This window comes from Callospermophilus lateralis, assembly GCF_048772815.1.
Source record: "Callospermophilus lateralis isolate mCalLat2 chromosome 17 unlocalized genomic scaffold, mCalLat2.hap1 SUPER_17_unloc_2, whole genome shotgun sequence".
Classification (NCBI taxonomy): Eukaryota; Metazoa; Chordata; class Mammalia; order Rodentia; family Sciuridae; genus Callospermophilus; species Callospermophilus lateralis.
Genome location: NW_027510160.1, coordinates 653909 through 666421, shown reverse-complemented (window position 1 = coordinate 666421; position 12513 = coordinate 653909).

The window sequence follows — 12513 nt, the reverse complement described above, 5'->3', positions numbered from 1 at the left end:
GGAATACCTCTTGTGCTAAATCCCTGACTTCTTTTATTTTTCCAAAATGGTACTTTGGTGTTGGGCATGATGGCCTATGCCTTGGGGGATTGAGGCTGGAGGATTTCAAGTTCCAACCAAGCCTCAGGAACTGTGAGGCACTAAGCAACTCAGTCAGAGGAGACCCTGTCTCCAAATGAAATACAAAATAGGGCTTGGGATACGGTTCAGTGGTTGAGTGCCTCTGAATTTCCATCCCTGGTACCAAATAAAAAATTTAAACACACACACACACACACACACACACACACACACACACATAACTCAAACATGTATACTTTTGTGACCTAATTTTGCAACATGACTTTATACCTTGTTTTCTCTCACGATACCTTCGGGAAGTAAGATCTTATAGAAATGGAAATGAGGAAAGTAGATAGCTGGTCAACACTGGCCTCTCTCTGAAAGAATACACTTTACCTATTAGGATGTGGTTCTTTATTTTCATAGTTTTATTGACTTAGAACTCAAAGACTTAGGAGAACAATATCTGAATGTTGCATATAGCTATTTGAATGTATTTCAGTGGGATCTTCCTCTCTGGGTTCAACCACATGATTTATTTTCATTTCATTGGGGATGGAGCCCTGGGATGCTTAACCACCAAGCCCCATCAATAGCACCCCCCTCCGCCCTTTTTTTTTTTTTTTTTTTTTTTTTTTTTTTGGTATTTAATTTGCAGTCCGAGCCTCACTGAATTGCTAATGGCCTTGCTAAGTTGCTGATGCCGGCTTTGAACTCATAATCCTTCTGCCTCAGCCTCCATGTGACAGGACACCAGGTTCAAGCCCTTTCTTCTTAACACACAAGACACATGAATTTGTGCATCCACATGCTCCTGTCATCATTGTCTTCTTTCCTGAATCAACACCAATCTGGTGGACCGAGTTTGTCCTAAATAGTCTGCCTTTCGTTAACCACGTAGGGTGTAGGGTTCTTTACTGTCCTCCTGTTCACAAGGATTTTTGGCTGGCGGACTGAGCCCGAGCATACCTGTGGGCCTCTGCGTACCATCACAGCATCCCTGGTTTCCGGAGTGTGTTGATGATCTGCTGATTCTCTGTCCTGACCCCTAGCTGGAATGTCAGGTTTGGTCGCGCTGGTTGCAACAGCCTTGTCATTCTTCCTGTGCTGAGGAGTCCTCAGGGATATCCAACACAGGAAAACCGTTTTCACTCATCAGCAAACATCCTTGGGAGCTCAGATTGGCCCAGACCTCCCAGGAAGACATGAGGAGGCAAATGGTAGTCAAAGGTAGCTCCTGCCTCAGGCTGAAGCCCTGCTGGGGCTCAGGCTGGGTCCAGGAATGACTCCGCCCCCTGTCAGTGGCCCAGCAGAGCTCAGGATCAGCTCTGCACTGACTCCGCCTACTTTCCCTGAGCTCAGGCTCCTAGCTGATCCGCCAGGTCCGGCTGCGCAGAAGCCTGGGCAAGGGTAAGCACAGTTCCATCCCACCACCAGGGGGCCCCCGTGCAGATCAGGCCCAGGCCTGATCCGGCCTGCTGAACTCCAGGCCAGCTTGGGCAGAGGGTAGTCACGGGGCCATCCCGCCTCAGGCTGGGCCCTGCTGGAACTCCAACTCAGCCCAGGAATGACTCCGCCCACTGTCAGGGGCCCGCCAGAGCTCAGGCTCCGCCCTGCACTGACTCTGCCTACTGGAAGACACCTGCTAGAGTTCAGCCCCAGCCCAGGTCAGCCTCTCTGTCAGGCAGGGGAGCCTGGCCCAAGGTAGGCCTGGCTCCATCCTGCCACAGGCTGACCCGCAACAGAGCTCAGGCCAGACCCACGACCACCTCTGGCCACAGGGAATACCTTCCGGAGCTCAGGCTCCTGCCAGATCAGCCAAGCCAGCTGCTCAGGAGCCTGGGCAAGGGTAAGCCAAGTTCCATCCGGCCACCTGCAGACCCTTGCGCAGGTCAGGCCCAGGCCTGATCCGCCCAGCTGAACTGCAGGGAGCTCCTTCTCAGGGTAAGCCAGGGTCCATGCCACCACTGGCTGACCTCTTCTCTAGCTCACCGCTCTGCCCTGATCAGCCTCTTCCACCTGCGCGGGAGTTCTAGAGGGGCCTTGATCCATGCAGCCACCTGCTGACCCCTGCCAGAGCTGAGACTCCAGCCAGATTCACTTTGCCAGAAGTGCAAGGGAGCCTGGGCACAGGGTAGGTCCGAGTTCATCCTGCCCCCGCCAGATTGCCGCTGTAGCTTCCGCTTGGCTCAGGAAGGCCTCGCCCACCTGCCTGGCAACCATGCCCAGGGTACACCACCTTCCATCCAGCCAGGGGCCGACCCCTGCTGCATCTGAAGCTCTGCCCAAGAGCCGGGCCCCAGGGAAGGCCCAGGTTCTACCTGCCACCTGCTGAAGTCTGTAGGTCCTTAGGCTCGGCCCAGGACTACCTCCACTCATCACCAGACAACCTCAGGAGCTCAGGATCCCTTCCACATCTTCCAGGACGACCCGTGGCCGAAGCCCTGGCACAGGATGCCACCGGTCCCTACCGCCACCGGCCGACCTCTGCCGGAGCTCAGGCTTGGCCAAGATCCGCCTTGCCAACCTGGAATGGAGCCAGGGCCCAGTATAGGCCTGGGTTCATCCTGCCACATTGGAACCCAGCCTGAGTCCATGCTCTACCCAGGACCACTTCTGCCCACAGGAGCCTTGGAGAACTCGTGGCTTCCATTGCAAATGGATAAGAAGAATCCGAATTCACGCTCTGCCAAAGGGCTCCATGCAAGAGGCAAAACTGTTGCCAGTTGCTAGAAAACAGTATTTTGGTGATGTGCCTTTGGGTGTCTGCACAGCTCACCAGAGCTTCATCACATACCTAGCTCATACAAGTCAATGAGGAGAGACAAATCACTGAGAAAAATGGGAAAACCCAATATGGACTGTTTTGAAGATGACATACCAAAGATCCAGAGGTCTTTCCACGTCACAATCTAGTAATCCAAAGGAAACACAAAGTACATGTGCGTTTTTGCCTGTCAAATACAAAGAATAAAGAGAGGGAGAACACCGAATCTCAACAGTGTTGGAAAATGGATTGTCAAGTTCTGAGAACTGAAAGGCAAAGTCGCCATAACACTTCTGTAGAGAAGTTTCAGAAAATATGCCAAAATGTAAAGTGCATGCCTATCTTTAGCCCAAGAATTTCAATTTCAAGAAGTCATTCATTGTTACTGTGGCAAAGTGTTTTCTTATACCCTGATGTGGTCCATTGTAATCATTTTACATGATTTTCATATATTTTTAAAAGGGTTTTTTTTTGGGGGGGGGCAGTGGGGGATGTATTTGGAGCCAATGATTTTATTTTATTCATTTATTTTGATGTGGTGCTGAGGATCAAACCCAGAGCCTCTCTTATGCTACCAAGCACTGTACCAGTGAGCCTCAACCCTATCCGCGCTGAGGTTTTCTTTCTTCGAAACACTTTGACAGATCGCGGCCACATGGCTCAAGCGGTAGCGGGCACGCCCGCGAGCCGGGTTCGATCCTCAGCACCACCTACCAACCAACACGTTGTGTCCGCTGGAGACTGAAAAATAAGGGTTAGACTTTTCTCTCTCTCTCTCTCTCTCTCTCTTTCAAAAAGTACTTTTACGTATCTTTCAACAGATTCCTTGTGGGATTGTAACTCAGACACTTTTTTTCCGTAAGTTACCACTTGGGCTGGGACTGCAGTTCAGCCGAAGCACATTTGCCTCCAAGGTCTTCCTTTCTGGGCACCTTTCACAAATAAATAAAATAAAGATCTATCAACAACTAAGACAAACAATCTTTAAAAAAAGAGTAGACGTGGTATTTGAAAAACAAAATTAACACAGTTGCACTTGTACATGTTCTCGATATGAGACATTTAACATGTTCACTCTTTATAAAGGAGTATGGTTCTATGGCACCAAAGAGAATCTCCTAATGATACAGCCATCACTATCATTTGTCCATCCCCAGGACTTTTCTACTCACAGATTCAACCTGTCCTCATTAAATACTCTCTTGCCACTTTTCCCTGAAACTCATCCCAGTAAGCACCGTTCTACTTCCTGTCTGTATGAATTGGATTATTTCCAAGATTTATTTTAACACCACCAAAGTACAAGAGCAACGTGTGCTGGTGTATGTGTGTACATGTCCACACACACTACACCTCCATATACATACAAAACTCGCATTAGTAACCAACTTTGCCTTCCTGCTTTCCACATTGAGGTTTAGAAATCCTCCTCCATTGTGTAAACATTCATTTATTTTGTTCCTGGACTTTGATGATTTATACATTGAGTGTATCAGAGCATCTGGGGTTCTTTTCGATGGAAAGATTGAGAGAGGGATTGGATTTCATGTTCTTAACTACATCATTAGGCATCTTCACAATGTTCCCACTACCTTTTATGGAACCATATGTCTTTCTCCAAATAATGGAAATGTGACCTTTGTGAGGTTATCAAATGTTTTATCTATGCAAGTCTTTCCTGATCTCTCTTTTGAGTCCTGTCACTCTGTTCCCAGTTGCCACCCTTCAGACTTTACAATTCACTGTGTGAGGAATACCTCTTGTGCTAAATCCCTGACTTCTTTTATTTTTCCAAAATGGTACTTTGGTGTTGGGCATGATGGCCTATGCCTTGGGGGATTGAGGCTGGAGGATTTCAAGTTCCAACCAAGCCTCAGGAACTGTGAGGCACTAAGCAACTCAGTCAGAGGAGATCCTGTCTCCAAATGAAATACAAAATAGGGCTTGGGATATGGTTCAGTGGTTGAGTGCCTCTGAATTTCCATCCCTGGTACCAAATAAAAAATTTAAACACACACACACACACACACACACACACACACACATAACTCAAACATGTATACTTTTGTGACCTAATTTTGCAACATGACTTTATACCTTGTTTTCTCTCACGATACCTTCGGGAAGTAAGATCTTATAGAAATGGAAATGAGGAAAGTAGATAGCTGGTCAACACTGGCCTCTCTCTGAAAGAATACACTTTACCTATTAGGATGTGGTTCTTTATTTTCATAGTTTTATTGACTTAGAACTCAAAGACTTAGGAGAACAATATCTGAATGTTGCATATAGCTATTTGAATGTATTTCAGTGGGATCTTCCTCTCTGGGTTCAACCACATGATTTATTTTCATTTCATTGGGGATGGAGCCCTGGGATGCTTAACCACCAAGCCCCATCAATAGCACCCCCCTCCGCCCTTTTTTTTTTTTTTTTTTTTTTTTTTTTTTGGTATTTAATTTGCAGTCCGAGCCTCACTGAATTGCTAATGGCCTTGCTAAGTTGCTGATGCCGGCTTTGAACTCATAATCCTTCTGCCTCAGCCTCCATGTGACAGGACACCAGGTTCAAGCCCTTTCTTCTTAACACACAAGACACATGAATTTGTGCATCCACATGCTCCTGTCATCATTGTCTTCTTTCCTGAATCAACACCAATCTGGTGGACCGAGTTTGTCCTAAATAGTCTGCCTTTCGTTAACCACGTAGGGTGTAGGGTTCTTTACTGTCCTCCTGTTCACAAGGATTTTTGGCTGGCGGACTGAGCCCGAGCATACCTGTGGGCCTCTGCGTACCATCACAGCATCCCTGGTTTCCGGAGTGTGTTGATGATCTGCTGATTCTCTGTCCTGACCCCTAGCTGGAATGTCAGGTTTGGTCGCGCTGGTTGCAACAGCCTTGTCATTCTTCCTGTGCTGAGGAGTCCTCAGGGATATCCAACACAGGAAAACCGTTTTCACTCATCAGCAAACATCCTTGGGAGCTCAGATTGGCCCAGACCTCCCAGGAAGACATGAGGAGGCAAATGGTAGTCAAAGGTAGCTCCTGCCTCAGGCTGAAGCCCTGCTGGGGCTCAGGCTGGGTCCAGGAATGACTCCGCCCCCTGTCAGTGGCCCAGCAGAGCTCAGGATCAGCTCTGCACTGACTCCGCCTACTTTCCCTGAGCTCAGGCTCCTAGCTGATCCGCCAGGTCCGGCTGCGCAGAAGCCTGGGCAAGGGTAAGCACAGTTCCATCCCACCACCAGGGGGCCCCCGTGCAGATCAGGCCCAGGCCTGATCCGGCCTGCTGAACTCCAGGCCAGCTTGGGCAGAGGGTAGTCACGGGGCCATCCCGCCTCAGGCTGGGCCCTGCTGGAACTCCAACTCAGCCCAGGAATGACTCCGCCCACTGTCAGGGGCCCGCCAGAGCTCAGGCTCCGCCCTGCACTGACTCTGCCTACTGGAAGACACCTGCTAGAGTTCAGCCCCAGCCCAGGTCAGCCTCTCTGTCAGGCAGGGGAGCCTGGCCCAAGGTAGGCCTGGCTCCATCCTGCCACAGGCTGACCCGCAACAGAGCTCAGGCCAGACCCACGACCACCTCTGGCCACAGGGAATACCTTCCGGAGCTCAGGCTCCTGCCAGATCAGCCAAGCCAGCTGCTCAGGAGCCTGGGCAAGGGTAAGCCAAGTTCCATCCGGCCACCTGCAGACCCTTGCGCAGGTCAGGCCCAGGCCTGATCCGCCCAGCTGAACTGCAGGGAGCTCCTTCTCAGGGTAAGCCAGGGTCCATGCCACCACTGGCTGACCTCTTCTCTAGCTCACCGCTCTGCCCTGATCAGCCTCTTCCACCTGCGCGGGAGTTCTAGAGGGGCCTTGATCCATGCAGCCACCTGCTGACCCCTGCCAGAGCTGAGACTCCAGCCAGATTCACTTTGCCAGAAGTGCAAGGGAGCCTGGGCACAGGGTAGGTCCGAGTTCATCCTGCCCCCGCCAGATTGCCGCTGTAGCTTCCGCTTGGCTCAGGAAGGCCTCGCCCACCTGCCTGGCAACCATGCCCAGGGTACACCACCTTCCATCCAGCCAGGGGCCGACCCCTGCTGCATCTGAAGCTCTGCCCAAGAGCCGGGCCCCAGGGAAGGCCCAGGTTCTACCTGCCACCTGCTGAAGTCTGTAGGTCCTTAGGCTCGGCCCAGGACTACCTCCACTCATCACCAGACAACCTCAGGAGCTCAGGATCCCTTCCACATCTTCCAGGACGACCCGTGGCCGAAGCCCTGGCACAGGATGCCACCGGTCCCTACCGCCACCGGCCGACCTCTGCCGGAGCTCAGGCTTGGCCAAGATCCGCCTTGCCAACCTGGAATGGAGCCAGGGCCCAGTATAGGCCTGGGTTCATCCTGCCACATTGGAACCCAGCCTGAGTCCATGCTCTACCCAGGACCACTTCTGCCCACAGGAGCCTTGGAGAACTCGTGGCTTCCATTGCAAATGGATAAGAAGAATCCGAATTCACGCTCTGCCAAAGGGCTCCATGCAAGAGGCAAAACTGTTGCCAGTTGCTAGAAAACAGTATTTTGGTGATGTGCCTTTGGGTGTCTGCACAGCTCACCAGAGCTTCATCACATACCTAGCTCATACAAGTCAATGAGGAGAGACAAATCACTGAGAAAAATGGGAAAACCCAATATGGACTGTTTTGAAGATGACATACCAAAGATCCAGAGGTCTTTCCACGTCACAATCTAGTAATCCAAAGGAAACACAAAGTACATGTGCGTTTTTGCCTGTCAAATACAAAGAATAAAGAGAGGGAGAACACCGAATCTCAACAGTGTTGGAAAATGGATTGTCAAGTTCTGAGAACTGAAAGGCAAAGTCGCCATAACACTTCTGTAGAGAAGTTTCAGAAAATATGCCAAAATGTAAAGTGCATGCCTATCTTTAGCCCAAGAATTTCAATTTCAAGAAGTCATTCATTGTTACTGTGGCAAAGTGTTTTCTTATACCCTGATGTGGTCCATTGTAATCATTTTACATGATTTTCATATATTTTTAAAAGGGTTTTTTTTTGGGGGGGGGCAGTGGGGGATGTATTTGGAGCCAATGATTTTATTTTATTCATTTATTTTGATGTGGTGCTGAGGATCAAACCCAGAGCCTCTCTTATGCTACCAAGCACTGTACCAGTGAGCCTCAACCCTATCCGCGCTGAGGTTTTCTTTCTTCGAAACACTTTGACAGATCGCGGCCACATGGCTCAAGCGGTAGCGGGCACGCCCGCGAGCCGGGTTCGATCCTCAGCACCACCTACCAACCAACACGTTGTGTCCGCTGGAGACTGAAAAATAAGGGTTAGACTTTTCTCTCTCTCTCTCTCTCTCTCTCTTTCAAAAAGTACTTTTACGTATCTTTCAACAGATTCCTTGTGGGATTGTAACTCAGACACTTTTTTTCCGTAAGTTACCACTTGGGCTGGGACTGCAGTTCAGCCGAAGCACATTTGCCTCCAAGGTCTTCCTTTCTGGGCACCTTTCACAAATAAATAAAATAAAGATCTATCAACAACTAAGACAAACAATCTTTAAAAAAAGAGTAGACGTGGTATTTGAAAAACAAAATTAACACAGTTGCACTTGTACATGTTCTCGATATGAGACATTTAACATGTTCACTCTTTATAAAGGAGTATGGTTCTATGGCACCAAAGAGAATCTCCTAATGATACAGCCATCACTATCATTTGTCCATCCCCAGGACTTTTCTACTCACAGATTCAACCTGTCCTCATTAAATACTCTCTTGCCACTTTTCCCTGAAACTCATCCCAGTAAGCACCGTTCTACTTCCTGTCTGTATGAATTGGATTATTTCCAAGATTTATTTTAACACCACCAAAGTACAAGAGCAACGTGTGCTGGTGTATGTGTGTACATGTCCACACACACTACACCTCCATATACATACAAAAGTCGCATTAGTAACCAACTTTGCCTTCCTGCTTTCCACATTGAGGTTTAGAAATCCTCCTCCATTGTGTAAACATTCATTTATTTTGTTCCTGGACTTTGATGATTTATACATTGAGTGTATCAGAGCATCTGGGGTTCTTTTCGATGGAAAGATTGAGAGAGGGATTGGATTTCATGTTCTTAACTACATCATTAGGCATCTTCACAATGTTCCCACTACCTTTTATGGAACCATATGTCTTTCTCCAAATAATGGAAATGTGACCTTTGTGAGGTTATCAAATGTTTTATCTATGCAAGTCTTTCCTGATCTCTCTTTTGAGTCCTGTCACTCTGTTCCCAGTTGCCACCCTTCAGACTTTACAATTCACTGTGTGAGGAATACCTCTTGTGCTAAATCCCTGACTTCTTTTATTTTTCCAAAATGGTACTTTGGTGTTGGGCATGATGGCCTATGCCTTGGGGGATTGAGGCTGGAGGATTTCAAGTTCCAACCAAGCCTCAGGAACTGTGAGGCACTAAGCAACTCAGTCAGAGGAGACCCTGTCTCCAAATGAAATACAAAATAGGGCTTGGGATACGGTTCAGTGGTTGAGTGCCTCTGAATTTCCATCCCTGGTACCAAATAAAAAATTTAAACACACACACACACACACACACACACACACACACACATAACTCAAACATGTATACTTTTGTGACCTAATTTTGCAACATGACTTTATACCTTGTTTTCTCTCACGATACCTTCGGGAAGTAAGATCTTATAGAAATGGAAATGAGGAAAGTAGATAGCTGGTCAACACTGGCCTCTCTCTGAAAGAATACACTTTACCTATTAGGATGTGGTTCTTTATTTTCATAGTTTTATTGACTTAGAACTCAAAGACTTAGGAGAACAATATCTGAATGTTGCATATAGCTATTTGAATGTATTTCAGTGGGATCTTCCTCTCTGGGTTCAACCACATGATTTATTTTCATTTCATTGGGGATGGAGCCCTGGGATGCTTAACCACCAAGCCCCATCAATAGCACCCCCCTCCGCCCTTTTTTTTTTTTTTTTTTTTTTTTTTTTTTTGGTATTTAATTTGCAGTCCGAGCCTCACTGAATTGCTAATGGCCTTGCTAAGTTGCTGATGCCGGCTTTGAACTCATAATCCTTCTGCCTCAGCCTCCATGTGACAGGACACCAGGTTCAAGCCCTTTCTTCTTAACACACAAGACACATGAATTTGTGCATCCACATGCTCCTGTCATCATTGTCTTCTTTCCTGAATCAACACCAATCTGGTGGACCGAGTTTGTCCTAAATAGTCTGCCTTTCGTTAACCACGTAGGGTGTAGGGTTCTTTACTGTCCTCCTGTTCACAAGGATTTTTGGCTGGCGGACTGAGCCCGAGCATACCTGTGGGCCTCTGCGTACCATCACAGCATCCCTGGTTTCCGGAGTGTGTTGATGATCTGCTGATTCTCTGTCCTGACCCCTAGCTGGAATGTCAGGTTTGGTCGCGCTGGTTGCAACAGCCTTGTCATTCTTCCTGTGCTGAGGAGTCCTCAGGGATATCCAACACAGGAAAACCGTTTTCACTCATCAGCAAACATCCTTGGGAGCTCAGATTGGCCCAGACCTCCCAGGAAGACATGAGGAGGCAAATGGTAGTCAAAGGTCGCTCCTGCCTCAGGCTGAAGCCCTGCTGGGGCTCAGGCTGGGTCCAGGAATGACTCCGCCCCCTGTCAGTGGCCCAGCAGAGCTCAGGATCAGCTCTGCACTGACTCCGCCTACTTTCCCTGAGCTCAGGCTCCTAGCTGATCCGCCAGGTCCGGCTGCGCAGAAGCCTGGGCAAGGGTAAGCACAGTTCCATCCCACCACCAGGGGGCCCCCGTGCAGATCAGGCCCAGGCCTGATCCGGCCTGCTGAACTCCAGGCCAGCTTGGGCAGAGGGTAGTCACGGGGCCATCCCGCCTCAGGCTGGGCCCTGCTGGAACTCCAACTCAGCCCAGGAATGACTCCGCCCACTGTCAGGGGCCCGCCAGAGCTCAGGCTCCGCCCTGCACTGACTCTGCCTACTGGAAGACACCTGCTAGAGTTCAGCCCCAGCCCAGGTCAGCCTCTCTGTCAGGCAGGGGAGCCTGGCCCAAGGTAGGCCTGGCTCCATCCTGCCACAGGCTGACCCGCAACAGAGCTCAGGCCAGACCCACGACCACCTCTGGCCACAGGGAATACCTTCCGGAGCTCAGGCTCCTGCCAGATCAGCCAAGCCAGCTGCTCAGGAGCCTGGGCAAGGGTAAGCCAAGTTCCATCCGGCCACCTGCAGACCCTTGCGCAGGTCAGGCCCAGGCCTGATCCGCCCAGCTGAACTGCAGGGAGCTCCTTCTCAGGGTAAGCCAGGGTCCATGCCACCACTGGCTGACCTCTTCTCTAGCTCACCGCTCTGCCCTGATCAGCCTCTTCCACCTGCGCGGGAGTTCTAGAGGGGCCTTGATCCATGCAGCCACCTGCTGACCCCTGCCAGAGCTGAGACTCCAGCCAGATTCACTTTGCCAGAAGTGCAAGGGAGCCTGGGCACAGGGTAGGTCCGAGTTCATCCTGCCCCCGCCAGATTGCCGCTGTAGCTTCCGCTTGGCTCAGGAAGGCCTCGCCCACCTGCCTGGCAACCATGCCCAGGGTACACCACCTTCCATCCAGCCAGGGGCCGACCCCTGCTGCATCTGAAGCTCTGCCCAAGAGCCGGGCCCCAGGGAAGGCCCAGGTTCTACCTGCCACCTGCTGAAGTCTGTAGGTCCTTAGGCTCGGCCCAGGACTACCTCCACTCATCACCAGACAACCTCAGGAGCTCAGGATCCCTTCCACATCTTCCAGGACGACCCGTGGCCGAAGCCCTGGCACAGGATGCCACCGGTCCCTACCGCCACCGGCCGACCTCTGCCGGAGCTCAGGCTTGGCCAAGATCCGCCTTGCCAACCTGGAATGGAGCCAGGGCCCAGTATAGGCCTGGGTTCATCCTGCCACATTGGAACCCAGCCTGAGTCCATGCTCTACCCAGGACCACTTCTGCCCACAGGAGCCTTGGAGAACTCGTGGCTTCCATTGCAAATGGATAAGAAGAATCCGAATTCACGCTCTGCCAAAGGGCTCCATGCAAGAGGCAAAACTGTTGCCAGTTGCTAGAAAACAGTATTTTGGTGATGTGCCTTTGGGTGTCTGCACAGCTCACCAGAGCTTCATCACATACCTAGCTCATACAAGTCAATGAGGAGAGACAAATCACTGAGAAAAATGGGAAAACCCAATATGGACTGTTTTGAAGATGACATACCAAAGATCCAGAGGTCTTTCCACGTCACAATCTAGTAATCCAAAGGAAACACAAAGTACATGTGCGTTTTTGCCTGTCAAATACAAAGAATAAAGAGAGGGAGAACACCGAATCTCAACAGTGTTGGAAAATGGATTGTCAAGTTCTGAGAACTGAAAGGCAAAGTCGCCATAACACTTCTGTAGAGAAGTTTCAGAAAATATGCCAAAATGTAAAGTGCATGCCTATCTTTAGCCCAAGAATTTCAATTTCAAGAAGTCATTCATTGTTACTGTGGCAAAGTGTTTTCTTATACCCTGATGTGGTCCATTGTAATCATTTTACATGATTTTCATATATTTTTAAAAGGGTTTTTTTTTGGGGGGGGGCAGTGGGGGATGTATTTGGAGCCAATGATTTTATTTTATTCATTTATT